The sequence below is a fragment of the Periplaneta americana genome, chromosome 4, assembly GCF_040183065.1.
Source record: "Periplaneta americana isolate PAMFEO1 chromosome 4, P.americana_PAMFEO1_priV1, whole genome shotgun sequence".
NCBI lineage: Eukaryota > Metazoa > Arthropoda > Insecta > Blattodea > Blattidae > Periplaneta > Periplaneta americana.
In genome coordinates, this window is record NC_091120.1 from 120,518,676 (window position 1) to 120,546,259 (window position 27,584).

Genomic DNA, 27,584 nt, shown 5'->3' on the forward strand with positions numbered 1-27,584 from the left:
ACGATATGAAAAAGACTCAACCCCACTTGATTAATAACTAATTTATAAAAATATTTCATTTTTAATAACAATATTATTATCTTACGTAAGTTTTGTAGTTTTATACTACATAGCCGCCATTCAGTAAATTATAGAAAAAAAGATCTAATTTCATAATATATTCTCTACATCTACTTATATAACCCCAAAAGTTTCACTTTCATATCATCAATATAGCATAAATATGTATAATTAATGAAAAATAGTCGCATCATGGCATTAATTATAACAATATTTAATTTCTAATGGTAATAATGTCATCAAACCATCTCAACCATGACGCTAAAGTTTTGGTATCTCAAATCGGGCAAATTTTGATCTCCATTGCCGGTGATCGTCGTTGCACTACTTCTTTGCGTCAACGTTTAAGTATTGCAATTCAACTCGGAAATGCAATGAGCGTTTTGGGTACTCTTCCCGAGTCCAGCCCTTTGGATGAACTCTTTCTTTTGTAAAATTTATTTAGTATTCCGTATGTAAATATTTATATTTAGTTTTATATACTGTATGAAATTATTTAAATAATTTTTCTGTTTAATTATATAAACAAATATTATTATAATTTTTATTTGTCCTATATAAAAAGTCTCAAGTTCTGTAGATTTTAATATCCAATAGACCTACACAGCTATAGGCCTACTCATAAAATTACACACCGCAGAATCAGACCTATAAATTATTTTTAGTAAGCCTTGAAGTTTGTAATAACCAATTGAATTTGAGCTGTAAATATGTCAGCAATCCTGCCGGTCGTGTAATAACCTAGGTCTATTGTTTATTGTAGGCTAGTGTGTGTTTTGTTTTATTCTGAAATGATGCAATTAGTTCTCAGAACTGACGAAAGATGGATTTTGGACAATATGAAAATTATGTAGGAAAACTAACGCTTCACTGAAAGTTACTATTTTTCGGGTTCTTAGCTTCAAAATGAGGGGTCATATATTGAAATGATCCGTTCAGCCGTTTTCCAGTAATTTCCATTACCAATTCAAATTTTATATATATTATAGACACAGAGTGATTCACGAGAATTTGCCGTCCTTTACGGAGCTTATTTCCGAAGACATTCTGAGCAAAAAATGTCATGTAAACATGGGCCCTATTCTCAATGTTTACAGAGTTACGTTTCCTTATTGGAACTCATTGCTGTGAACGCGTGATCTTGGTCAGCGTGCGGTCAGCAGTCAGCGCGAGCGATACGGAAATCAAAGAGAGCCGTATGAAGTTACGTAGAGCGACGAATGCCGTTCACAACCGTGCGGCCAAGTGTACTCAAGCGGACGACGACATTTTTTAAAATGTGTTGTAAACTTTCCAAGACTGTAAATTAGGATGCAAAATTGAACTGCAAATAATTAAGTCGGTGGAAGTGGTGTGATTTGTAATAATTGTTATGATAGACGCGTAAGAATAATGTAATTTTCTAGTTAAAATAGAAAAAGATGTCTGTACGAAGCAACTAAGGAGTTCACAGCACATTTTTAGCTTCATAATACTTTCCAATTAAAGAAACGATACTTCTGAATGGTTCATTCTCTATTTATATTATTCTTTTACCTTCAAACTAAAGAAAAAAACGTATTTTAGAAGCAAATTTAAATTAGTGCAATGCTGAAAATATTGAAAATAGGAACGAGGCCTATGTTCATATGACAATTTTTGCTCAAAATGTCTTTATAAATAAGCTCCGTAAAGGACTGTAAATACTCGTGAATTACTCGGTATTACTCTGTATTATATGCTTTGACAACACTTTTAAATACATTGCAAATAACACATACAATTTTACCTTCCACCTCTGTTGAAATATAACTGACAAACGTTCTAATTGGGCAGATAAAAATTTAAAATTTTCCTTCCACTAAGTTAATAACGTCAAAAGAAGTGCTTATACAAATTTTGGCCACTCGATCGCAATTACGAGGCCGTCCAGAAAGTGATTTTTTCTGGGGTCGTTTATAGAAAAAAGCACAATTGCATGGAAATATTTATTGAAACAGATACAGCAATTGTTGCGCTATTTATCAACATATCTCCCACTGGAATTGAGATTTTTGTCATATCATGGGATCGATTTTTGTGTCGTAGAAGTCAGCCGCCTCAGATCGGAACCAGCGTTTGACTGCGTCTGCACCTTTCTCTGTCGATCCCATGATATGAGAAATGTCTCAATTCCGATGGAAAATATGTTGAAGAGTAGCTCAACAATTGCTGTGTCTGTTTCAATAAAGTTGTCCAATGAAATTGTGTTTTTTTTTCTATTAACGTCCCCTGGCGAACTTATTTTTTTACGGCCTTCGTAATTGCGGTCAAGTGGCCAAAATTTGTATAAGCATTTCTTTTGACATTATTAACATGGTGGAAGGAAAAAAAAATAACTTTATTATCTGCTCCCATTAGAATGTTTGCTTATGAGCTCCCATTTTTCTTGGAATTTTCTCCCTTCATAAATAATCTTTCTTGTTCTGGACAGCTTGGAAAGCGACATCGCGCTAAAATTACGTAAATATGAGTAAGTGGGACAGAGTTATATTATTCAACTATATTTTGTAATTTAATATATACGAGTATATACATACATACATATTCAGATTGTATTCTTGTTATAGTACTTGCTATTTAGCTTCATCATTATTTGTTGAATTAAATAAATTCATTCGTGTATTGCCTATTACCCATTACTCATTCAATTATATTGTTTGTTATAAAAACTTCCATTTGTTATTAAGATCGCCCTATGCGTCGCTATTTTGACTGCGCCCACAAATAGACTCAGTGCGCCTAATATCTGACGAGTGGTGCAAATGGTAGCAGAACGGTAGGCTATAATGGCAAATGGTAAATGGTAATCGGTTCAGTTTAATCGATTAGATTTGTGATCTTTGCCAAGCATATTTTGTTGTAGGGAAAATAGCAGTCCATTTCATTTCTTGCTACCGTGATGAGTTTAAGTTTATTTCCCGCAACCAGCAACGAGTGAAACAGTGAACCTGATAATGATTTACGATGAACAATTTTATTTAGGGCGCATATAAGATTCTACTATTCTGATATAGCATTCACCTCATTACCCTCATCTCAGCAATAGATTCCTCAGTCTATACTGCTGAAAATATACGGGATAACATAAATAACTTATGTCTGTGATCTACCGCCATTTACAATTCATTACGAGCTCATGGAAAATTATACGTCATTGATTCAACATATGCTAAGGTATTTACATGCCAAAATGATTTACAGCATTCACAGGCACCTAATACACTTCAAACGTTGTCAGATATTGTTGTTAACAATCTTTATGGTATTTCCGACATAAAACAGGACAAATATTGGCAAATGAAGAAAACGTGGCATCTACAGATTTAAGTTTTGTTGATCATATTGGGTTAGATCAACGACGATACAATAAACTTACTGCAGAGGACATTGGAGGGGATTTTGTCTCCATAGATGGTGAGCCACCAAAATACCGTTATGTTGTGCATGGCAGACAAGGGGGACCAAATTAAGTCCTCACTATGATCTGATTAAATATACCACCTCCTCTTCCCTGATGTATCACTACTGCAATACAGTGCCCCACGCCAGCAAAACAAGCCCACTAGAAAGACTTTATTCATTTGTACCATTTTGAATTATTGCTGTTCGTAACCATTTTTCACACATTCATTAGTCACACAAATTAATCCAGCAATATTTGGTAGATCAGTATTGTCTGGAGGAATCGCAAAATTTACAATTCCTAAGAAAAGACCAACAGATATTACTTACGGATAGAATAAGAGGCCTACAAGGTTTTGTAGTCTCTTGATCACCTCAGCAAGATCTCTTAGTGGGGAAAAAGTGATTCTGCCCTCTACATTTCAGGGTAGTTCACGAAAAATGCAGCAGCTATACCAAGATGCTATGTCTTCTGTTCGAAGCATGACAAACTTAACATTTTCTTAATTCTCACCTACAATCCGCAATGACCAGAAATAGCTACTTCATTACTCTCACATGAAAAACTTGCTGATCTTCCTGACAATGTTACTTGCGTTTTCGCATTGAAACTCAAGAACTGAAGATGGATAGATTCAAGGAAAAGTATTTAGCATAAACAGCATTCAGAGGGAGTATGTTTCACTATTATGGAAGAAAAGAACTTTCAAAATGTCTGATATTCTTCATTGAAAATAAATCTGAACAATTTTTATTTGTACTTCTTATGGACTTAGTTAGCAGCATTTCCTGCACAAGCCACTAGTTCATGTATAATATTAAAATGCAATCTTCTACAGTCAATTGTCCTTTATTACTGTCTGTTGCTTACAACATCGACATTCACGAGGCCGTGGAACAGGGATGTCAAGGTCAGAGCTCGTGAAAAACTCTACATGCTCTCAAGCGCTTACTAGTTCCAATGAGTCTATTTTGCAGACAGTAGCGGTGAAAAACAAGGGGTGAGAAAAATGAACTCTCTTGGCCTACCACTACAAAATGTATTAAATTGCTCTTCAGTAATAGATAATGTGTTACGCCTATACAAGTAATAAAAGCATGTTTTGTAGCATGTACCTCTATAATAAATGCAGTTAATTATAAAATAGTAGGATACAACAAATAATAAACATAGCTTCTCTTTAACTTAAGCAGTTTTACATAATGAGGCCTATAATTAGCCTGATTATTGTTATGTAACTGTTACATAATCATACACTACTTATATGAGCACCGTCAGTTCATCACACTTCTAGAAACAAATTTAAATTCCTGATTTTTCGCGTAATTCAGAAGAGTTTTTCTGCTTTTTGCCGACATCAGCCTTCTTATGTCCGGTGAAGTTCTCTGTCCTGCACCAAAATAATTTCTAATGGAAGACCTGAATTGCTTAACATTCCAAGTCCATTGAAGTACATTTTTAGGACCGCAAAGGAACTAATATTATGAGTATTGAAATAAATATTTGTATGATCCAAAAACACAGGCTTAGAGTCGGACTTGGGATATTCTTTTTTACAGAATGATAGCCCATGTAAAACACAACTTGTTAGGTAAAAAGTCGAATTCGGTAAATTTTTGGACTTGGGATGTATGTCAATTCAGGTATTCAATTGCAACTGTATTGGTATATTTTCTGGGTTTGATGAGCAAGGGTCATAAGGCAAATCCAACTTAGGCTGGAGCAGATCAATATCTTTAACCCATTACTGCATACCGTCCTAAAAATAGGATTTGCGTAAAATACTGATTTCTATAAAATTTCCTTGTTTGATACAGTTGAATGCATTGTTTAAAAGGTAAATTATTATAATGTATTATAATGTTCGCAATGTTTGAATTCCGCGCGAACATTTCTTCATACTAGCTAATTGTTGACAAGATGACAGGAAAGCATATGTTGTGACGCACCGCGGGTAAGTACATTCTTAGTTACTCTGTAATGGTGGTACAGAAATCTGATTTTTTATTTTCACATGAGTTGAATACTTTAAGTTTTCATGTGGTATATAACAACAATAAAATTTTCTTATATGTTGCTAGGTACGAGGTGAAATAAAGTGCCGTCCTGAAAATAGGACGCCATGCTGTGTGTACTTCTGTAGTATTCTTTACAATATGTATATGGTTTCTATTACATTATTTTATTTCCCGTTTAACCGTGAGTGAAATTCTGGAGTTATTTGAAAATCAAAATAATGATAGTGAGAATCTAATATAGGTCCATGTGACCACTCCAGAAGATTCCCATGATACAGATAAAGACAGTGTTAAATCGGACGACGAGCATGACGCTAATTTGAATAATCTTGGCAGTAAAATGCTACTTAATAAAGCGGAATTACAAAAAAAAAATATATATACGTAATGATGATAATGAAGATGACGTTGATGAAAGTATGACAGAGTCTTCTAACACAACAGCTGCAACAATTCATTTTGGAAACACATTAGACAAAAATGAAGCTGGGGTTTCTCGTACAAGTTATTGTCGTCCGAACAGAAGGAAGCTAATATATGAAAATTTACAAAGCAGCGACGGTAATTCCAGGCTAGAAGTCCATCGGACTACTACAACTACAAGTACTATTAGACTACTTCTGCTACTACTACTACTACTACTACTACTAATACTACTACAACAACTACCTCCATCAGCACCAGCGCTAGCAGCAGCAATAGCGGACTAAAAAGTGTCCTCTCAAAAATTGTGTGGTCATGAAGAAAGAGGCGAGAGGATCCAGCGGCTACAGAAGCTATGAAATAGTACTACTGATTCGGTGGAATGATAACTATGTAGTAACGATTGACACAAACTATGAAGACTTAGTTATGAATTCAGCAATAAGATGGTCAGTAGAAGAAAAGTGCAAGATTCAGATTCCACAGAAGAAAGTATTCCATTCTTACAACAGATACATGGGAAGTGTGGATAAAAGGAAACAGTGTGCTGCTACGTACAGGGCACGGATGAAGCAAAAGAAATGGTGGTGGCCCATGTTCTCTTATTTTCTTGATGTTGCCGTAATTCACTGATTGGTTCATTCATTAGGTCTAATTGATTGATTGATTCATTCATTCATTCATTCACTCAGGTACTACAGTTGGTATCGTCGTAGTAAATGCTTGTACAGAAAAATGAAGCCTCAAAACTTTTCAGATACCCATTATGAAATGAAAAAACATTGCCTCCCAGCAAAAAAAAAAAAAAAAAAAAAACTTTTTTATTATGACTTGTGTTATTATTTTCAACGCCACACAATGTGTATAATTAAAAGTTGTGAACACTCACAAATTGTATCAATTTTCTTCCAAATGTTCAACTGGTTTTATGTTGCTAATACCGGGTATTGCCTCCCCGTGACTGTATGACTGCTGCCATTCGCCGATTCAATTATTCGATCAGATTCTGAATGACAGTTTGTTCGATCCTATTCCATTATTCACTTAGAACATTTCGAAGCTGCTGTAAGTTGCTGTGAGGAGGTAGACGACTTCTAACTCGCTTCCCTAGCATTTTCCACACATGTTCAATAGGGTTTATATCAGGATTTCTTGCTGGCCATGCCATCCTATTCAATCCAAAGTTGTGATGAACTCATCCACGATTCTTGCAGCATGAGAGCGGGCATTGTCATGCATTAACAGGAACTCTTCACCATTAACTGTGGTACCACATATTCAATACCTTTTCGATGCAACTTGGAGCAGTCAAAGCACCTCCATCAATGAAAACAATTTTTATGCGAGCTTCATACGAAATTCCACCACACACCATTGCTGATTCACTTTGCAAACTGATACGTGAACAGAAGTTACATGTAGAAAAACGTTCCCTTTCTCTTCTCCATACTCTTTCACGTCCATCTGGAGACAGTAAACTAAATGTAGATTCATCTGTGAAGAACACTCGTCGCCACTCCCCCAGATTCCAATTAGCATGATTGTGAGCAAAACATAATCGTTCAACACGATGTTGCTGGAGCAATTCTGGGCCTTTAGCTGGTCTTCTGGATTTCAGCCCAGATTCATCCAGACATTTTCTTACAGTTCACTCACTCACGTTAACTTGTCTGATTTCCTGGAGGGCTCTTCTGGTCTCAACAGCTGTGAAATGGCGATATCTCAATGTGTTTAGAACAATAAAATGGTCGTCACGAGCCGAAGTTACTCGTTATCTCCCTGACATGAGTCTCCTGGAATAACCTGCTGTCTCTCTAAAGCGATGGTACACCCTTTGTACGGTCGATCGAGGAATCCGAAGAACTGCAGCCACATAACGCTGACTATTCCCATCTTATATCAATGCAACCACTTTTGCTGAATCGGAAGGACTTAGGGACATTTTTGTACAATGAAATACTCCAATATTGCCTCGAAAGGGCTTAACAGTCTGTAGACTTCTTCAGTTTGGCTTGAAATGAATCCGAGAAGTTTAGACACAATATCAGTGTTGCCAACTCAGAATTCCATTTACTGCTGCACAAGCTTAAAAAAAATCACTAAACTGTAGTTGAAAAACTCCAGATTTTTCTTAATGTCGACCTGGTTGGCAAGTTGGTATAGCGCTGGCCTTCTATGCCCAAGGTTGCGGGTTCGATCCCGGGCCAGGTCGATGACATTTAAGTGTGCTTAAATGCGACAGGCTCATGTCAGTAGATTTACTGGCATGTAAAAGAACTCCTGCGGGACAAAATTCCGGCACATCCGGCGATGCTGATATAACCTCTGCAGTTGCGAGCGTCGTTAAATAAACCATATTTATTTATTTTTCTTAATACATCACTTTCAAATTTGAAACATAAACTAAGGTAACTGCACTGAAAGCTGACACTGACCCAAAGCCTGACACTTTCAGTTTCAATGTGTCGTAATAAGATTATGTGTAGTCAGAAACAGAATTTCTGAACTTGTTCTAACTTCCTGTTATCTTGGCAACATCGCACAATATTCTCCCGGAAATACACCTGAATTAAACATTATGGATGCTGCATAAAGTAGACTGTTGTATCATTTTGCATGGAATAGCCGTTATTGTTAAGCAAAACGGTAAGCGTGCACATACAATTATTTTAATCATAAATGCCAATTTTATGTAGAATTTTAAGTTGTTATTAATATTGAATATGTAAAATTGTATGCAGAAGATAGTAAGAACATGATTTGTTTGAAAATGAAGTTACAATAACATGCCACAGGGGTGTCAGCCATTGGTACTCTTAATTTTACAGATATTCCAGTGGCTGACACAATGTGTCAGGCTTTGGTGAAATAAAAAAAATCACATTTAATGAGTTTTTTGTTCATATTATTCCAGAAACGCTACAAGTACCTGGTATTTAAATCTACTGGCAATAGGAAGTTCTGTACCAAAAGCTGACATGTTAACTGTCCATGTCAACTATAAGAGCAGTTTCAAAAATGTTATTCTTAAGACTGACAGAATTTTTTGTCACCCAAGTAATAATTTTAAATCGCCTGTTTCAACAAATTCTTTTCTTGTATTCTTCTGTCTGAAGTCTTTAAACTTTTATCATATTCATTAAAATATATTTATTTTTTTCTATCTGTACCGGTGTTTCATATAAAATTTTAATAACTGTGGTTTTCATTAATTTTGTTCCTGTCACATGAAATATTATTGTCACTGTGAGATTCAGTGCTATTGAAAAATAATGATTTTTTCTTGTTCATCTTGAAGTTAAAAAATCTCTACTTTCACTGAAGTCACTTCGTTTTATTATAGCAATTGCAAGGAATGTTTAATTAAATACTTTGATTTTCTTATAGGTTCCTAATTTAGCTAAAAGTTCTCTATGCCTCCACCATATCCTTCAAGGGAAAAACAGATGAAGCTACAAGAATTGCAAGAATTTCCAGGACAGAGATGATAATGACAGTGCTACCCCAGGCCCAAGTACGAGAGTCAGTAAAGTGAAAACGAAAAATAATATTTTTCTCCGCAGAGGAATTTTATTTTTCAAAATAATCTCCACCAGTGTTTAGGCACTTATCCCACCTGCTCACTACATTTTTGATATCTTGTTCATAAAAGTCTTTTGACTGCTGGTGGCCTCAATCACGTCACCAACCGTAGCAAACCGGCGCCCTTCGAGGTCACTTTTGAGCTTGCTGAAAATCTGGAAGACGCAAGGTGACAAGTCCGGGCTCTAAGGGGTATGTTCGAGCACCTCTCAGCGCAGGTCACGAATGGTGTCCATGGTGTGCCGAACTGTGTGTGGTCGCGCAATGTCGTGTAACAAAATGACACCATCACGCAAACGTCCAGGTCACTTGTTTTTGACGGCACGACGCAATTCAGTACGGAGGATTTCGGAGTATCGAGCGGAGGTAACAGATTCTCCTCTCTCCATGAAGTGGCAACGTAATAGACCCTCTAAGAACAGCATGAGCATCACCTTGCCTGCGGTTGAGAAATTTCTGAATTTTTTGGGCGTAGTGATGTGTCGTGCTTCCACTGCATGTTGTGTCGCTTGCTCTGCGGTTCGTAGTTGCACCATGTTACATTTCACGGTCACAGTACGTTCCAAAAAAGCCTCCACCTCCTGTTCATAACGCATCAGATGTTGCAAACTCAGTCCCATTTGGTGTTGTTTCTGCTCATTTATGAACCATTTTGGACCCACTTTGCGCGTAGTTTATGGTACTTTAATCGGTCGTGGATTTTTGAGTATGCAGATCCATGACTGATATTCAGGTTCTGAGTCACTTTGTCTATTGTACACCTCCGATCTATCCGGATGAGATTGTCTGCTGAACATTTTCTTCCATGGTGATTGTGTGGGACTGGCCAGGGCGCGGGTCGTCCGTCCTCCAGTGATGTTCGCCCTTGTTGGTATCACTTTGTCCACTCATACACTCGGGCGCGCAACGTGCAGTTGTCCACGTACATCTTCTTCATAGGGCGATGAATTTCAATTGGTGAAACACCTTCGGCGGCTAGAAACTGCACCAGACTATGCTGCGAGAACTTAAACGCTCCCGTTACTGTGAACGTCATCTTCGTCTTGCTGCCGCGCAACACTCCCTCAGACAATACAGTTCTCAATCAGTAGTATCAAATCAAAAACATTCCCCCATGACGGCGCGTAACCTAATTGTTGGCAGCCGATTTCTCGTTTTCATTTGATTGACCCTCGTAATACTTTAGATAATTTGAATGAAAATTCAGAACACACTTCTGGCAATCCTATCTCAGGTTCAAGTAATATTTCAAATAATCTTTCAGGATACAAAGAACAAGAAGGAAATACAGTAAGTGGTTCTGGTCAAACAATTCGTTTTCCCTTAAAAAATGCACACTTTAGGCCTCAGAAAACAAGCATACCTAACAAAAGAATTAAGAGAAGGTTCTATTAGTTGCGACTTCTGATGAGTGGAAAAAATATCATGCAAAGAATACAGAAGAGGATTGTATAGAAAAATAAAAGGAAGAAGAAGAAAGAAAAGAGAAGAAAACAAAGAGACAAAGGAACAGAAAAAGGTGCTACCAAATAAAGAAGGAAAGAAACAACTTCTGAAGAATCATCTGATTCTTCTATTGATGTGTTGCTAGAATCCGGAGAAGGAGATGACTGGGGTGTAGAGAAGTTAACTATCTTTCGTAACATTACTTCAATGAAGGTAAAAGTAAATGATTATATAATTGTACAATACGAAGAATAATTCTTCTGGGGTTTGTTTTAAATACAAACGAAAACACAGCTTATGTTAAAGCAGTGTTCATGAGTAGCAGTGAATGGAACTGTCCACGAATAGAGGACAAACTACGGTATAACTAAAAAGATATCCTCGGAAAAATTGGTTTTCCAAAATATGACAATGAGAAACAAATATAGGCTATCTAGTGAAAAAAAAAAATGAAAAACATCGTGTCACATTGTCTTAAATTGATCTCAAAGATTGGTAATTTTGTTACAGTAAGAACTATGTTACGAATTTAGGACATTACATGATATACAGTATTTCAAAGTTAAGTTTCATTTCTTCAATATTGTTCTTATAACTTAACTGTTTCGCTGTACTGTATAATATAAATGTTTTATTTGTCAGTGATAAATCAATTTAACTCATACAGAAAAGTTTTATGTTAAGTGTCAACTTTTGGAGCATGTATGTGTCAGCCTTTCGGACAAAGCGATTTTTGACGTGTCAGCTATTGGTGCAAGTAACATGCTTATTTGAAAAAAAAATAAAAAATATATTTGCTCTTCATATAGCCTTTTTTCGTGTGATTTTCCAATTTACAGAAATAAGTCCCTTGTCTCTGAAACCTGTACCAACTCATATAAATAACTTTACTTGTCCGTAATGAAGCAAAATTCATAATTTGTTTCTTAAAGTGTCAGCCTTTGGTACACTTACCTTATACAGTTTTAGGAATATGAAAATTTTATAAAAATGTAGACTAAATTTGGGAAAGTGTGTATCCCTTCGTAGGCTCTATGTTCTATGCAAAATCATATGGGCAATTAAATCTGAATATTGTGCATTCAGTGCCACCTTCCACCATTTACATCGAGTTTCCAACTAGCCTATCACCGTCAATTCTTCCACCCAATCTTTCAACACATTATGTTTTTTCACACATCTCTAAACTTTTGTACGTATGGAGTTTTATGCGGCATATTTCTTGAAAATATTGAATGAAATAGATCAAGAACAATATACTGGACACTTCGGAAACAATTACATTCACAATCATACCACTCTGTTCGAAATCTGATTTTACACCAAGCTGGAGACGTGTATGGCAACAATGAGTCCGGTTTTAAGTTTTAAGTATGTCTGTGTTACATAAACTACAATGCGGAATGATAAATTAAAAAAAATATATATAGTATAAGACGACATTAAGATATATGGATCATATTAGGAGACAAAGACGGAGGCAGAAAGTAGGAAAGACTGGAGAATGCTGGGTTTGTAGTGAAAGACCTGCCCATGGGCAGAACACTATGAATGAATGGATGACTCATAGGAAGAACTGGATAATACGCACGGTAGAGCAATGTCGGTACAAACGACACTCGAAATGGTGGTAGTAAAATTGGCGACTATATTCTTAAATAAATCACTTCATTAGTCTAGTGCAAGGTTTATGTACTACAACGGAGGTGTTTTGAATGCATTAAAAGAAATTGCAGATATAGTAAGATCTTGAAGTAGGTTATCATAACGAATTGAAGACGAAAAAAGGTGTGTTTCACGGAATAACATTCAAATGACGGAAAATAAATTTCCAGTTAATGTTCGTCAAAGCGTTAAGTATGTAATTATGACTGCGTTGCCGTTTTATTTGTGGTCTACGAAAAAAAATTTAGGGGCCATAAAATTATTCGTCCCTTCCATTATATCATTGTTCATCAATATTACGAAACAAAAACTGTCAAAAAGGGCATGACCGACTGGAAACATTGATAGCGAAGAGATAAACCGATTCGGTCGTGATGAAACAAAAGAAAATGCGACAGTTACTTTAGTTCGAGATAAAATGGACACTTTACAAGATATAGTGAAATATTTCCAGAAGGAAATGAGAGAAAGGTACAATTTATTCTTGCGTCGGATCTTTGAACAGATCAAGAATAAGCAACGAAGGTAAACCCATCAGAAAATGTTTAATAATATCACAGTCTCGTATATACAGTCACGAAGCTTGAGGTGATTAGAGTACTAGGAACAATACTATTTCGCATTGTCTGTGATGAGGCGATCCTAGTAGCATCCTAGTAGCATCCTAGTAGTTATGGATGCATATTCCCTACGTATTGAGCTTCGTGACTGTATATACTAGACTGTGATAATATTATTCACTGATATTCAAATGAATGTCAAATTTTTTCAGGAAGTGGATCTTGAAAAGTTCTGCCAAATGCAAAAAATGCGGAAACCAAATGAAACTCAACATGAAATGCGAAAAGTGGCAATGTCACAAATAGAAATGGAATATGCAGTTGAGTGCAAGATACGACTCATTGTTTAACAACAGCAACTTAACATAATATGAAGAAATCCCGTTATTACTATATGAAATCCCCAATAATACGCCCGGGAATAACATAAAACAAGAGTACAATTTTACTCTTTTAGTAATAATTGGAGATCGCTTGTAAGATCTGTCTTAATTTTCTATGTAGAAATGTCTTCCACACAAATTGGTGGTCCAGGGAAAGTCATTGAAATAGATGAGAATAAATTTGGTAAACAAAAATACTACAAAGGTCATTATGTACAGGGGCAGTGGGTCTTTGGATGTGTTGAACGTGGTACCGAACAGTGTGTTTTAGTGCCAATAGAGGACCGTAGTGAACAAACACTCCTGAAACTAATAAAAAAGTGGCTAAAACCAGGAACAACTATCATTTCAGACTATTGGAAATCGTATAACAACATGAGTGAACATGGTTTTAATCATCTGACGATGAGCCACTCCATACAATTTGTGAACAAATTATCTGATACACACACAAATATGACTGAGTCAACTTAGCGCCATGTAAGAGCCCCCCCCCCCAATACAACCGGCGCAAAAACGAATTTACAGCCTACCTAGCGACTTACATATTCAACAAGAAATGCAGTGCAAAAGAAGAAAGCCAAATACAAAAATTCATTCATCTGAACGTGTATCTGGTGGAACTAAAATTAAAAACCGACATTGCAACCACGTTCCTGTAAAATTCCACCTATTTACGTCTTTCTCTTAAAATTACTGTACAGTCCTCGGTTTTCTGTCACTTAGCTATCCCTCAACCAACCCATCTAACCTCATAGTAGTCCTCGGTCTCCTGTCACGAATCTATTCTCTATCAAACCCACTCTAACCTTGCCACATTCTTCGGTCTTCTGTAACTTTATTACTATAGGCCTACGGTACTGTAACTTTTCATGAAATCAACCCAATTTTACCTCACATAAGCAAGTTGCAGAATTATAATATTTACATTACATTTTTTAATGAAAAGTTTGTTTAAAGTTGTATAATTTCAAATAAGTAAAATATTAAATAATTTTAACTACTACATGGACGAATAAAATCAAACTTTAAGTTTAAATTAACAAGTTTCATCAAATACATGAAAATGATAACATTTGTATTACATAATATGTAAATGAACTTGATGTTAAAATCCCCTGTCACTTCGCTATCCCTAAACTAACCTAATCTAACCTAACCTAACGTAACCTAACCTTACTTTCTCCCATTCCTCAACCGCATGTCACTTATCACGTGCGGCTCGCGACAGGACCATCTTGCCTGTCTGCGCATGCGCGGACTTGGCAATAAAAAAAAATCTAAACTAACCAAACCTAACCTTCGTATATGCAAGGTGTGTAAACGGAGCAAGAAGGGATCATCTTCATTTGATCTGCAATGTACACGCGAAAATAATTATTCGAGTAAGGATCACGCTCCCACTGCATGAGAGGTCTTCGCATGCGCTACAGCAAAACTTCTTCTGTCGCGAGCCTCTCATCTAAGGCACATAATCTACTCGCAATATTTACGCAAATACACATTGTCGCTAACAGTGGTGCTATCTCTCAGTAATGTTCAGAACGAAGGAGGTAGAGAGAGAAAACGGTATAGCAAAACTGTTTTGACGCGAGTCTCTCATCTAAGTCACGTAATCTACTCGCAATATTTACGTAAATATATCTTGTCGCTAACAGTGGTGCTATATCTAAGTAATGTTCAGAACGAAGGAGGTAGACCGAGAGAAAAAAATAGCAAAACTGTTTTGTCGCGAGACTCTCATCTAAGTCACATAATTTACTCGCAATATTTACTCAAATACACCTTCTCGCTAGCAATGGTGCTATCTCTAAGTAATGTTCAGAACGAAGGAGGAAGAGAGAAAAAAATACAAATTTCTCCTTCTAACGACGCTGCAGACCAATGTCATGTTCTTATGTTGGCGACATTGTGTATTTAGTTAAATTCGGTGGTAAACGTAACGGCACGGTTCAAAGCAATCGTGCTAATTCTCCAGTTCAGCTATTTTTTCTGTCACAAGAAATTTTACAGTGAAGTAAACAAAAATTATTTAACACTGCAATAATCAACAAAGTTTCTCTATATGACACATAATTTCTAAAGAAAAAAAAAGTTTGTTGTAATACAATTTTGACACATGCAACATTACTAACGAGGTTATTTAGGTTTGAGAAATACTGGTACAGAATGTTAAATTAAGACGAAATATCAGAACTTATTGCGCTATTATATTTAATTTATAATATTATGATAACATGCACTACAACCACAGTATATAATGTCTATAACAACATCGGAAAATTCCATGAATAATACATACACACATAAAATGAGACCAGATATTCAGTATGCGTTTGTGTGGCTTTATTGCTCTCTGAATAATTTCGAGGGAAAAATTGTTCCGGGGCCGGGTATTGAACCCGGGTCCTTTGGTTAAACGTACCAACGCTCTCCCAACTGAGCTACCCGGGAACTCTACCGAACACCGATCCAATTTTTCCCTCTATATCCACAGACCTCAAAGTGGGCTGACAACCGTCAAGCAACCAACATTGAGTGCACACTAACTCTGTGTGACTTAAATTGTGGTTTTCTGTTAACGAACAGTGACGTGTATTATGCAAATCAAGATTTCAGGTATAACTCCCTGTAAAGTTGATTTGAATAATTGGATCGGTGACTGGTAGAATTCCCGGGTAGCTCAGTTGGGAGAGCGTTGGTACGTTTAACCAAAGGTCCCGGGTTCGATACCCGGCCCCGGAACAATTTTTCCCTCGAAATTATTCAAATCAACTTTACAGGGAGTTACACCTGAAATCTTGATTTGCATAATACACGTCACTGTTCGTTAACAGAAAACCACAATTTAAGTCACACAGAGTTAGTGTGCACTCAATGTTGGTTGCTTGACGGTTGTCAGCCCACTTTGAGGTCTGTGGATATAAAGGGAAAAATTGGATCGGTGTTTGGTAGAGTTCCCGGGTAGCTCAGTTGGAAGAGCGTTGGTACGTTTAACCAAAGGTCCCGGGTTCGATACCCGGCCCCGGAACAATTTTTCCCTCGAAATTATTCAAATCAACTTTACAGGGAGTTATACCTGAAATCTTGATTTGCTTTATTGCTCTCTTTTTACTTTCTTAAGAGATTTGTTGAGGTAGTTCTGGTGATTTGGGAGTGAAAACCGTTGAATTTATGAGGGGTATTTTGTGGAGATGGAGTTGATCATATAAGGCATACCAAAAGCCTAAGCTAACGGAACCTAGGCCTAACCTGTCACAGATTCGTATTTGCAAGGTGTATAAGCTGAGTACGAAGGGAACAACCTCAGCGCTAGTTTAATCAGAGATTTAATAGTGTAGTAGGTAGATACATTATTTCACATAGAAATAGGCTCATTTAAGAATCTCTGTAAGTAGCACAGCACATATCTGACAAATATTTTAGCACAGAGAACACGCCAGTATAGAACTTAGAAACATACAATTTCAATGACGAGGTTATTGACCTTTATTAAAGAAATGAAGATAAAATAGCTGAAAAAAACCAGAATTCATTTTGTCCATAATTTAAAATTGTATTACTAGATAATATGGATTATAATTATTTCACTGTCTGCAACAGTTACCGGTACTGAAAATTCCATTAAAAATACACAGATCGCAATGGGATATTCGTAGAGTGTATGTGTGTGTGTGACTTTGCTTTTACTGTAACAAGAAATGTAATAGTGTAATAGACAGAAATTATTTGACAGGGCAATGATTGAAAAGTCTTTTCATGTACGTAGTTTACTGTACACTTCTCCAACGTTTTGTGTAAAATCATAACAAAGTATATAGGCCTAAACATAAAAATGACGAGGTTTTTGAACTTGGAGAAATGCATAGAGGTACATTAACACAAAAAGCCTGATTCGTTGTGTTTATACGAGTAAACTAAATTTGTAACATTAAAATTATATGCATTATAAATACCTCGGTGTCTGCAACAGTAACTGCAATACACATATATACACAAAGTTGAAAGCGATTTTCACTCTGTTCTTCTACTGTGCCACGTCCAAGGCCATCATGGGTCTTTGTGCTAGAGGCAGTCATGCAACCATCACAAAAACCTTGCTGGACCAGTACGATATAGTACACTGGTTCTCTTAACCTTGAAGTCATTATTTCTGTCGTAATGTAATCGAACAGGAGACAGTTTCAGTTGGTTCGGTATAAACTAAGCTTACGGAGATACATCACTTAAAACACTCCACCAGAAGGACTACAACTTTCAAACACTGTAAGTACCAATAAATGAAAATTGCAATCTATACTGTATATGTCCACATAATAATATCTGACAATAATAGTTTTAAAGAAAATATCAGTTACTTAAACACACATCAAGTGAAGGTCGTGGAATCGTAAATATTATAGCCTATTTAGTTTGATTAACTTTTCCAAATTCAATAATGAAAACAGTAATTGTTTCATAGCATTCCATTGAATTGGTAAAGTGAAAAGAGTATTAAGAATATAAAAATGCATCTACACGGTTCAACTTTTCTTTCAACTATAAGCATTCAAGCAATGTATGCAAGATTGATCTTTAATATTAATTAATATATACAATTAGTGAAGATTACGTTCAAAACGACCGACGCACCATGTAGACACAAAATCTTCATGCGTGTTTTAATCTTGATTCCTCAATATTCTTCCCACATGGCATGCATACGCTCATGGAAAATTGAACCGCATAGATGCAGCTTAATGGATATATCTATTAATTTTTAGATTACATATCGTGATTAATGTTCTTATCATTATTTCATGTCTAAACTTGCCAAAGCGAACTTATATTCGGAATATGTATGATAAAAACTTTCTTGTGTTAAATATTATTATAGTAGCTTGTTAATAATACGTTAATAATATTTAACGCAAGAAAGTTCTTATCATACATATTCTGAAGTGATACAGTGTTAAAAGTTGTGTAATCAAGATGTACGAACTTATTTATTAAATGTAATCATAGAGCTTGCCTATTACATGTGAAAATTACACTATTAAATGGATTGAAATCTGACTTTCATCGACTCAGAAGCCTTATGCGACGACACAGATGTTTTCTGTTATTTATAAACACTGATGATTAAGGCGAAAAATACAGATTTGTGTAAGTAACTTTTTCAGTAGGCCTATCTCACATTCTGAAAGAAGTGTCCAGAAACACCTATTTAAAAAATTCTCAAATTTAAGATAAAACTGTTTTTCATAAGTTTAGTATTAAAATAATTAAATTTCCTCATTTTTTCAAAAATAATTAATGCACTACATTCAAAGCGACTCCAAATGCGACTTAGCTCAAATCAGTGGCGTATACTGCTTTAAGGGCCTGGGCTACCACTGACCCTATTATTACACAAAATATATTTTAAAGTCCCTATAATAAAATTTCTTACCTATTTATATATGAATTCCAGACGTCTTGATTGCGACGAAAATACTTTGATGACTTCGTCATTGAAATTACAGTTGGGCCGCTTGCGAAGTTTATGTAGAAATGACTTTTCAATTGACATCAGTGCCAAACCGGATAAACGTTCTTATGTATGAGTTGATCTACAGTAGGATTTTATTATCTCCAACGCAGAAAATGTTCTTTCTACTGATGCTGACGTAGCTGGTATTGTCACAATTAATGTTGCCAATTTAAGGACTTCAGGAATAACTTGGTTCAGCTGGTTTTCATATATGGCAGATAATATTTCATGGATAGGTTTGTTCGAAAAATCAAAGACTTCTGCTGAATATATTACACTTAATTCATTTTTCAAACGTACTTGATCAAAGTGACTGTTATAGGACTGAAATAATTTGTTTAGTGCCTCATTCGGGAAGTTTTCTCTATAAGCAGGAAATTTTTGAGAATCTAGAAGATGTGTGAACTGAAGCTTTCCATAATCAGAAAATCTGTCAGTAATTTCCATGTGCATTCGATCTAGTATGCTGTAGTACAGCTGCCTGTATTTCAATTCATCATCTACTTTTCTTCGCTTTAATGGTGGTTCCATTGTATTGTCTGAAGAATTTTCATTTTCCGTATTACTCCATATGGACGGAAACCCACTACGTCTGAACTCGGATATAGTATGTTTTAACTTTGATACCTCTTGCAAGCAGTATGCTATGTCTAGACTTTTTGTCTGAAGAATATTGTAGAGCACATCTGTATGTGCGAACACTCTAGCATAGACTTCAAGAAGAAATATATTCTGAAACTGTGTGAAAAAATACAAATATCCTTGAGCCTGCACAATTACATCATCATCCCAGTTTTCTTCAGAGTCATTACAAATGATATTTTCAAAGAAAGCAGTCAGTTGTTCTCTGTATTACTTTACTGTATTTACAAGCCGAGATGTAAAATTGCATCTAGTTGGTGCTACTTTTGGGAGTTTCTTTTTCATAAATTGTAGAGTTTTTCTGATCTTTTAGGAGATGATGAGAAAAATGCAGCTAAACCCGACAGTGTTTTGAAAAAAATGCGGCATTCTGGAATGGATGAAGTAGTTTGTTGCAAAACTAAATTGAGAATATGTCTGTAACAATGGACAAATAGTGCTTGAGGATACTTTCCTTGAACTTTTGTTTTTAAGCCATTAATATTTCCCGCCATAACTGAAGCACCATCATATGTCTGTGCAATTAACTTATTGCCGACATTGTATTCTGCTGTAACACTTTCCACATGCTGAAACAAAGCAGCAGCAGTTTTGCCCGAACTGACATTTGTGAATCCTATAAACCGTTCTTGAACATTGGCAGTACTGTCGACGTATCTTAAAACAGTGGACAATTGACTCTGATTAGAGCAGTCACTTGTTTCATCAACAACAATGGCCGCAAAACGTGCTTCCTCTATTTCAGATTTTATGTTCTTTATCATAACCCCACTTATAGCAAATATTAAGTCATTCTGAATTGCGGGAGAAGTACCACGGAATACTGTTGAACTCTCAAGATGATTGGCCAGTAAATGGTCAAATTCACTTAAGGAACTTAAATATTCAATATAATTTCCTCTATTGTCTGATTCCACACTCTCATTATGACCCAGAAAAGCCAATTCTTGTTTTCCTAGAAAGCAGACTGCGTTAATAAGAGGCAGTAAAATCTCCCGATTTTTTTTCCACAGGAGCATTGTGTTGGTTGATATGTAGAGCTTTTTGCTTATCTAGCTGTAAATCAATTCTTGTCTTCCCAAAGTTTGCAAAGTTCATGCTACTACAAATATGAGCTTTTGATTTGTCGTGTTTTAGGACAGCCGTTCGAAGGGAGTTCATATTAGAAAACCCTCTTTTGACCACACATTAGTTTCGCGGCTAAATAACAAACATGGCCAGCAAAATAGTTTAGACAGTTTAGAACTACCACACAACCAATTCCACTTACCATATGATGTTGAAGTGAAATGGCGTGTGTACTCACGCTGTTTTTCTTTTACGTCCATGGACAAATTTAACTCAGGAGTTGGTCTTTCCATTTTCACAATTTCAACTTCCTCGTTGTATGTACGACGGTTAAAAGGCACTTTTAATAAACCTTCTATTACACAGTCATTTTCAACACAAACCTCTCCAGAAACTTGTTCTGCCATATTTTTCACAATATCACTTAATTGGGAAATTAAAAACTTAATAATTCACAATTAATATAACTCTTAGACACTCGAACAAATCACAAATTTAAAATACTGCACAGCAAGAACACAATTACATTCATGAGCTAGCGTGATAAGAGTATTGTTGCTTCGCGCCTGCGAAGAAACCGATCACGAGAGCGGCAACTCACCCGGCCTTACACTGCACGATGGAAACAGAAGAGAGCGGGGGGATGGGCAGTTGTGCGACGCGACGTGAGCGGTACTGTCACAGGCTACCTCATGTAGCAAGCGGTTTCTCCAGTGATGCCGCCTTGACAACTTGTTTCTTTTCGAGAGCAGAGAGCGCATATAAATCTAACAATTACTTTAATTTTAATTACTGTGGTAAAACTAATAATACAAAATTATTGCATTATGTTATATTTTAAACTTTTTCTTTTGTAATTTCCTTGGGCTACCGCCGGTAGCCCCGGTAGTCCGCAAAATACGCCCCTGACTCAAATATTTTATGTTATGAATTAAATTAGAATATAAATCGAAACTATCTTTCCATAGAAGATAAAAAGTCTACTTCCAAATTTCGATTGTCCTATTCACAGTTATAAATAATGTGGCCAAATACAAAGCGTGTGAAATAACTATGTATTATTCACGAACACTTGAAAATGTATTTTAGCTCGGAGTGTTCATTATCTGTGCGTTTTTTTACTTGTAACGTCTATATTCGACTAGGCCCGATGCAGACTAGCGTTAAAAGGACGCTGTGACGCAGCGTCCCATTGATGCGCGGTTTGAAGTACATTGTTGTAAAGTGACCCATACACACGTGGTCCCCGGGACGCAGCGTCAGGTAAAGATAGACGGCGGTGACGCAGCGTTAATTTTCTAGTTGCGGGTTCTGCCAGAATGCAGCGTCACCGCTAGCTGCTGCGTTCTGGCACTTCATTGTTGACTGTTGTTCAATTCACACGTGCGTCTATCGGCTATAGTATGGACAGCGAAATCGACGTAGAATTATTTATTGAAGCGATAAAAAAATTCCCAGATGTTTCAAGTGAGGAATGCCTCAGCTAACCCACCTTTCCTCTCTGAGCGTCCAGCAAAGCGACGAAGGAATTTGGAGGATACTATGATATCTTTCATGAAGACTCCAATCCCTAATGTTCCTGCTCCTAAGCCTAACGATGATAGGTCTTTTTTTTTAGTCTCTGATTGCAATCGTCAGTACTTTTAATGTTGAACAAAAATTGGATTTTAGGAGTGGAGTTTTGGACTTTGCCAAGAAAATAACACTGTCTGTTATTCATACCGCAACCCATACACAGCACAATGTTCCTCAGGAGCAGCATTTTCCTTCCCAAAACCAGCCACGTGTACCCTGGCAGTATCCTCTCTCTGTTCAATGTTCTCCTGCGATGAGCAACATTTCAACTTCCGCACACTCACTAGAAGACTCCACCGAGTCTGTAGACTTGTTTCAGTTTCTTTAGACCCAATTGTTGTTCATGTAAGTGCAGTGAAATTGTATTAATTTTTGTAATGTTTCAGTGATAGATTATGTATTCAAATGCTAGATAGCTAATCAGTATAGTTGTTTGTCAGTTATTAAGTCTTCGCTAAAGTTCACTTGTATACTTTTAAAACTTATACTTTAAAACTTAGAAAATATAACTTAATAATACCAAACTAAACATATTTCATTTTCAATATCAATATACTTTGAATGAGTGAACTTGCCTTAAAATTTACATTTCTAAGGGAGGGATTGCTAGTCTCATCACAGTATCTTCACTTTTGATCACGTCACTTATCTTACATGCCAGTTCATCAAATGATTTAATACTCATTCGAAAATAATTGAAAAATTTTGTATCACCTTCTCTCAACTCTGTGAACATTGTCGTAAAAGTAAGTACCTTGAAGGAATCGTTTGGCAACCAATGGATGTTCCCAAAACCGCCTCTCTGTGCGCTTCAAGTAGTTTTCGTAAATTAAATACGCAAAAACAGCACGTTTTCGTCTGTACACTTCCATCATGGATCTCTGAAAGATTCCAAAAGTCGGAACAATATGCGTCATTATGACGCTACGTGTGGACGGGTGGACACAGGGACGCAGCGTCAACCAATGGACGCGCGTCTTTATGACGCTAGTCTGCATCGGGCCTAAGGCCCGATGGAGACTAGCGTTAAAAGGACGCTGTGACGCAGCATCCGATTGATGCGCGGTTTAGAAGTACATTGTTCTAAGTGACCAATACACACGTGGTTCCGGGACTCAGCGTCAGGTAAAGACAGACGGCGGTGACGCAGCGTTAATTATCTAGTTGCGGTTCCTGCCAGAACGCGGCATCACCACTGGCTGCTGCGTTCTGGCACTTCATTGTTGATTGTTGTTCAATATACACTGGACGCGCGTCTTCGTGACTCTAGCCTGCATCGGGCCGTATGGACAGCGAAATCGTCGTAGAATAATGCGTCATTATGACGCTACGTGTGGACGAGTGGACACAGGGACGCAGCGTTAACCAAATAATTGGACGTGCGTCTTTATGACGCTAGTCTGCATCGGGCCTTAGGTTGCTATGAGAATGTTTACGTCATATCCGATCGACTCAACGAGCCCATTCCTATATACAGGGAGATTCCGTATATGTATAATATATACATGACCTGCTTGGAAGAGTTTATTATAAACCATGAGGGAGTTACAATATAGTAAAAAAAAAAAGATAAAGGTATCCCCGTAACATGCCATGAAGGCACTTGGGGGGCATGGAGGTAGAGCCCCATGCTTTCCATGACCTCGGCACTAGAATGAGGTGGTGTGGTCGGCACCACGCTCTGACCGCCTTTTACCCCCGGGAAAGACCCGGTACTCAATTTTAAGGAGGCTGAGTGAACCTCGGGGCCGTTCTGAAAGTTTACAATACAGTATATTAATAAATGAATTTGCGCTTTGACATGGACGCGAAACGGAAGCGTGCACAATACTTGCGTAACTATAGAAAGTTAATACAAACTTGGCATTATGGTATTACATACCGAAGGATAAATATAATAACAATGTTCATGAGATATTCTCATGTGCTTGTATACAATATACCAGTTAATTGTTAATTGTCCGTGGCTAAAAACTGTTCTTTACTTGTCATCTTAGTAGTACAACATGATTTAATATATTATTATTATTATTATTATTATTATTATTATTATTATTATTATTATTATTATTATTATTATTATTATTGAACGATTGATTGTTACATAATAGACAACATAATACGTAAGACAAAACATAATCACAATAAACATAAGAATACAACACAAACACAAGAACACAAACAATACATCACACTAACATACGAAAACAAAAAAAAACACAAAATTGCAACCTCATTCAAGAAATCAAATTACAACATCGCATACAGAACAAATAACACTCTACAAAAACATCTCAACACACAAACAACACAAACAAGAGTCATTCCACGTCAAATCGCACAGCAATAAAACACGACCTTCTCGGAAATAGTCGAATTTTTTTTCATGAATTCAAGACATCAAATAAGGAGACCCGTATTGGTTTATTTTCACAATTATTAATTACTTGTGTAGTTATGACTATTTGAAGTTACGCAAATTATGCGCGCACTGTTACATAAACTCACTTGGAACTCTGTGTCCACATATAATTGAGATTTGCGGGTTGGCGCATTTGAAAGACTAAATACAACACTTTTTATTACTTTAGGCCTATCACAAATAAATTTAAAATTTGGCCTATTTTTTTAATCATTTCTTTTTCAAATCAAAATTACTATATTAAATAGCCAAGTTAAAAATCTGGAAAAAAATATAGACTTGTTCGCTGATGTATTATCTGTAAACTACTGCATTTATAAATATGGGATCGGCACCCATACATTTGTAACAATTTATTTTCCGGAGGCATGCACGCGCTCGCGATGCCCAGCTAATGAACTGCTTGCAGCCATAGGCTAGAAGGCTGCCTGGGGAAAGTTTTACGAAATCCCCCGTTGCATCTGATGTCACTATACTAATCATCAAATGATTAATACCTTAAAGAACAGTAAATATCTTATCTAAAGTTATTTTATTATTGTCAGCTCACCTAAGAGGGGAAGCCCTTCACAGTTCTGTATGTTTATACTGTAATATAACCAAGTGTTTGATGATAGCAACGCTGGATAAGGCAGTAAACTGTATGGCAGTAAACAGATGGCAGGAGACAAAATATAGAAGAGAAAAATAATCAGTTTGGGTTTGAATTTCACGGAGTGACGTGACTTCTATACAACATGAGTGATGGTAAAGATCGCGTAATATATATAACGAGTGTTTAAATCCATTTACCTTCCTAATCACGCTTTTAAAAAGAAAAGTACACTAAGACGCGTAAGTCGCGACTAATTGATAAAGCTCAATTTAAAGGAGTCTTTGAATGAGCAAATATGTGATTCGTTCCGTAAAAATCAATCAATTTTCGGATAGGTCAGGTGAAATTATATGTGAAGCCGGTAGTTCTTGTGATATTAATAAACATGAATGAAATGAAAGTGCGGACAGAGAAAGTGATTATCCCAGTTCTTCTTCTAGCAGTGCTATGGATACAGTGCTAGAAATCACTAATATTGAGGAATCCCCTCTCAAGAAAAGAAAGCTACAACAAAAAGATACCTCCGTGAAAAGTTTCAAAAAGTAAAAGGCTCCCTAGCATGTAAAGTTTTTCATGTAGAAAATGCATCGTCATCCCTTCAAAAGTCAGCCATATTTTATTTTTGACGGAATGCAAAGAAATGTACAACCTGAAAATTACATAGTTATTGCAGACTTTTCTAAAAATTATTAATTTGTAATACAAGATTCAATACAAGGTGTGCATTGGAACATATGCCAAGCCACAATACATCCTTTCGTAGTATATTTCAAAGGAGATATAGAAATTCGTCATAAAAGTATTGTTATCTCAGAAACCATGAAACATGACACCGATCCCTTTCACTTTTTTCAATCCGAAGAAATCAATTTCTTAAAGCAAGAATTCAACGATATGAAAAAAAATCATCTAATTTGCAATGGATCAAGTTCATAAAAAAAAAAAAAAAAAAATTTTAAAAATAATTGCTTACATGAAGACGATTATGGAATTAGTGCTGAATGACACTTCTTTGCAACGTCGCATGGTAAAGGTCCATGTGATGGCATTGGAGAAACTGTTAAAAGACTTGCCACGAGAGCCAGCCTATACAAGATCCTATAACAACACCAAAAAAAAAAAAAACTGTTTGATTGGTCACAAAAAAAAATTTCTAACGTGTCATTTATATTATGTCCATTGAATAAGCCCAAAAGCCCCACTGAAAATTTGCAGGCCAGATACCATAATCTAAAACCAATAACTGGTACATTAAAATTACATTCTTTCATTCCGTTGTCAAAAACTGAAGATGTAGTAAAACAATTTTCTTTCAATAAAGAAGGTAGACGAATGAAAATTTAAAGTGTGAATGAAAAGAAACATTTAAAAAGCATAATGTATAAATATTTGAAGATATCATAATAAGTAAATTAGCAGCGTTTCTCGAGTGACTTGATCCGTAATGGGTGTAATGTTACAACGTTCAGTCAATCATCCAGCGCCGATAAACCTCCCAGCACGCTTTAAAGCTTCCCGTTCACTGCTGCTGCACCGACCGCTACACATTGTGTCGTAAGTAATTAAATTTCAATTAAACTATTGGAGGTCCCATTCTGATTTTTTCTGTAATTATTACGAATACTTCAGTGCACCTAGCAAGAATTTTTTTAGATTTTTAATACGGCTCTTTCACATTGATATATAACTTTTAAAAAGTGAATTATAAAAAAATACTTGCAATAATTATATTAAAATTAGTTAGTAAATATTTAATAAAAGACAGAACTTTAAGCTTTTAAATTAATTTTTCAAAAAATTTTTAACATCAATATCGTCAGAAATGTGACGCTTTAAATGTTGCATTGTGCGACATTTCTAACGAATTTTAACATGTAATATTTTAAAAACATGTGGACTTAGGAGGAAATAAAAGTACACTTGTTGGTTTATTAGACCCATAGAGTTGGTAAAAAAAATATAAACGCAATCAGAAATATGAAGGTCAAAATTTGTATAATTTTGTGCGATTTGACGTGGAATGACTCACAAACAAATACAACCACACAGGCGTATGCAAGCTCAAATGTAACACCTGCAACAACTTCTACATAGGACAGACAGGCAGATCGTTTCAAACACGTTACAAGGAACACATCACAGCCATAACAAAATTACAAAACACCTCCACATACGCAGAACACATCACAAATGCTAACCACACATACAG

At 36.1% G+C, this 27,584-nt stretch overlaps 1 protein-coding gene and 1 long non-coding RNA gene across 4 annotated transcripts in view; one reads left to right on the forward strand and one right to left on the reverse strand.

Annotated features, from left to right (window-relative positions):
* Window positions 1-17,641, reverse strand: part of LOC138698158 (uncharacterized) — a 210,765-nt gene extending 193,124 nt beyond the window's left edge. Inside the window, exon 1 of the long non-coding RNA XR_011331734.1 lies at window positions 17,518-17,641. This is a non-coding gene — a long non-coding RNA (uncharacterized lncRNA). The remainder of the gene's footprint in view (window positions 1-17,517) is intronic.
* Window positions 17,642-17,683: 42 nt separating this feature from the next.
* The window catches only part of LOC138698156 (alpha-tocopherol transfer protein-like), a 251,949-nt gene continuing 242,048 nt past the window's right edge, over window positions 17,684-27,584 (forward strand). Inside the window, exon 1 of one of the 3 annotated variants that reach the window (XM_069823902.1) lies at window positions 17,684-17,827. The gene's annotated coding sequence lies outside the window, so the exon portion shown is untranslated. The remainder of the gene's footprint in view (window positions 17,828-27,584) is intronic. The other 2 variants (XM_069823903.1, XM_069823904.1) reach the window with 2 other exon arrangements.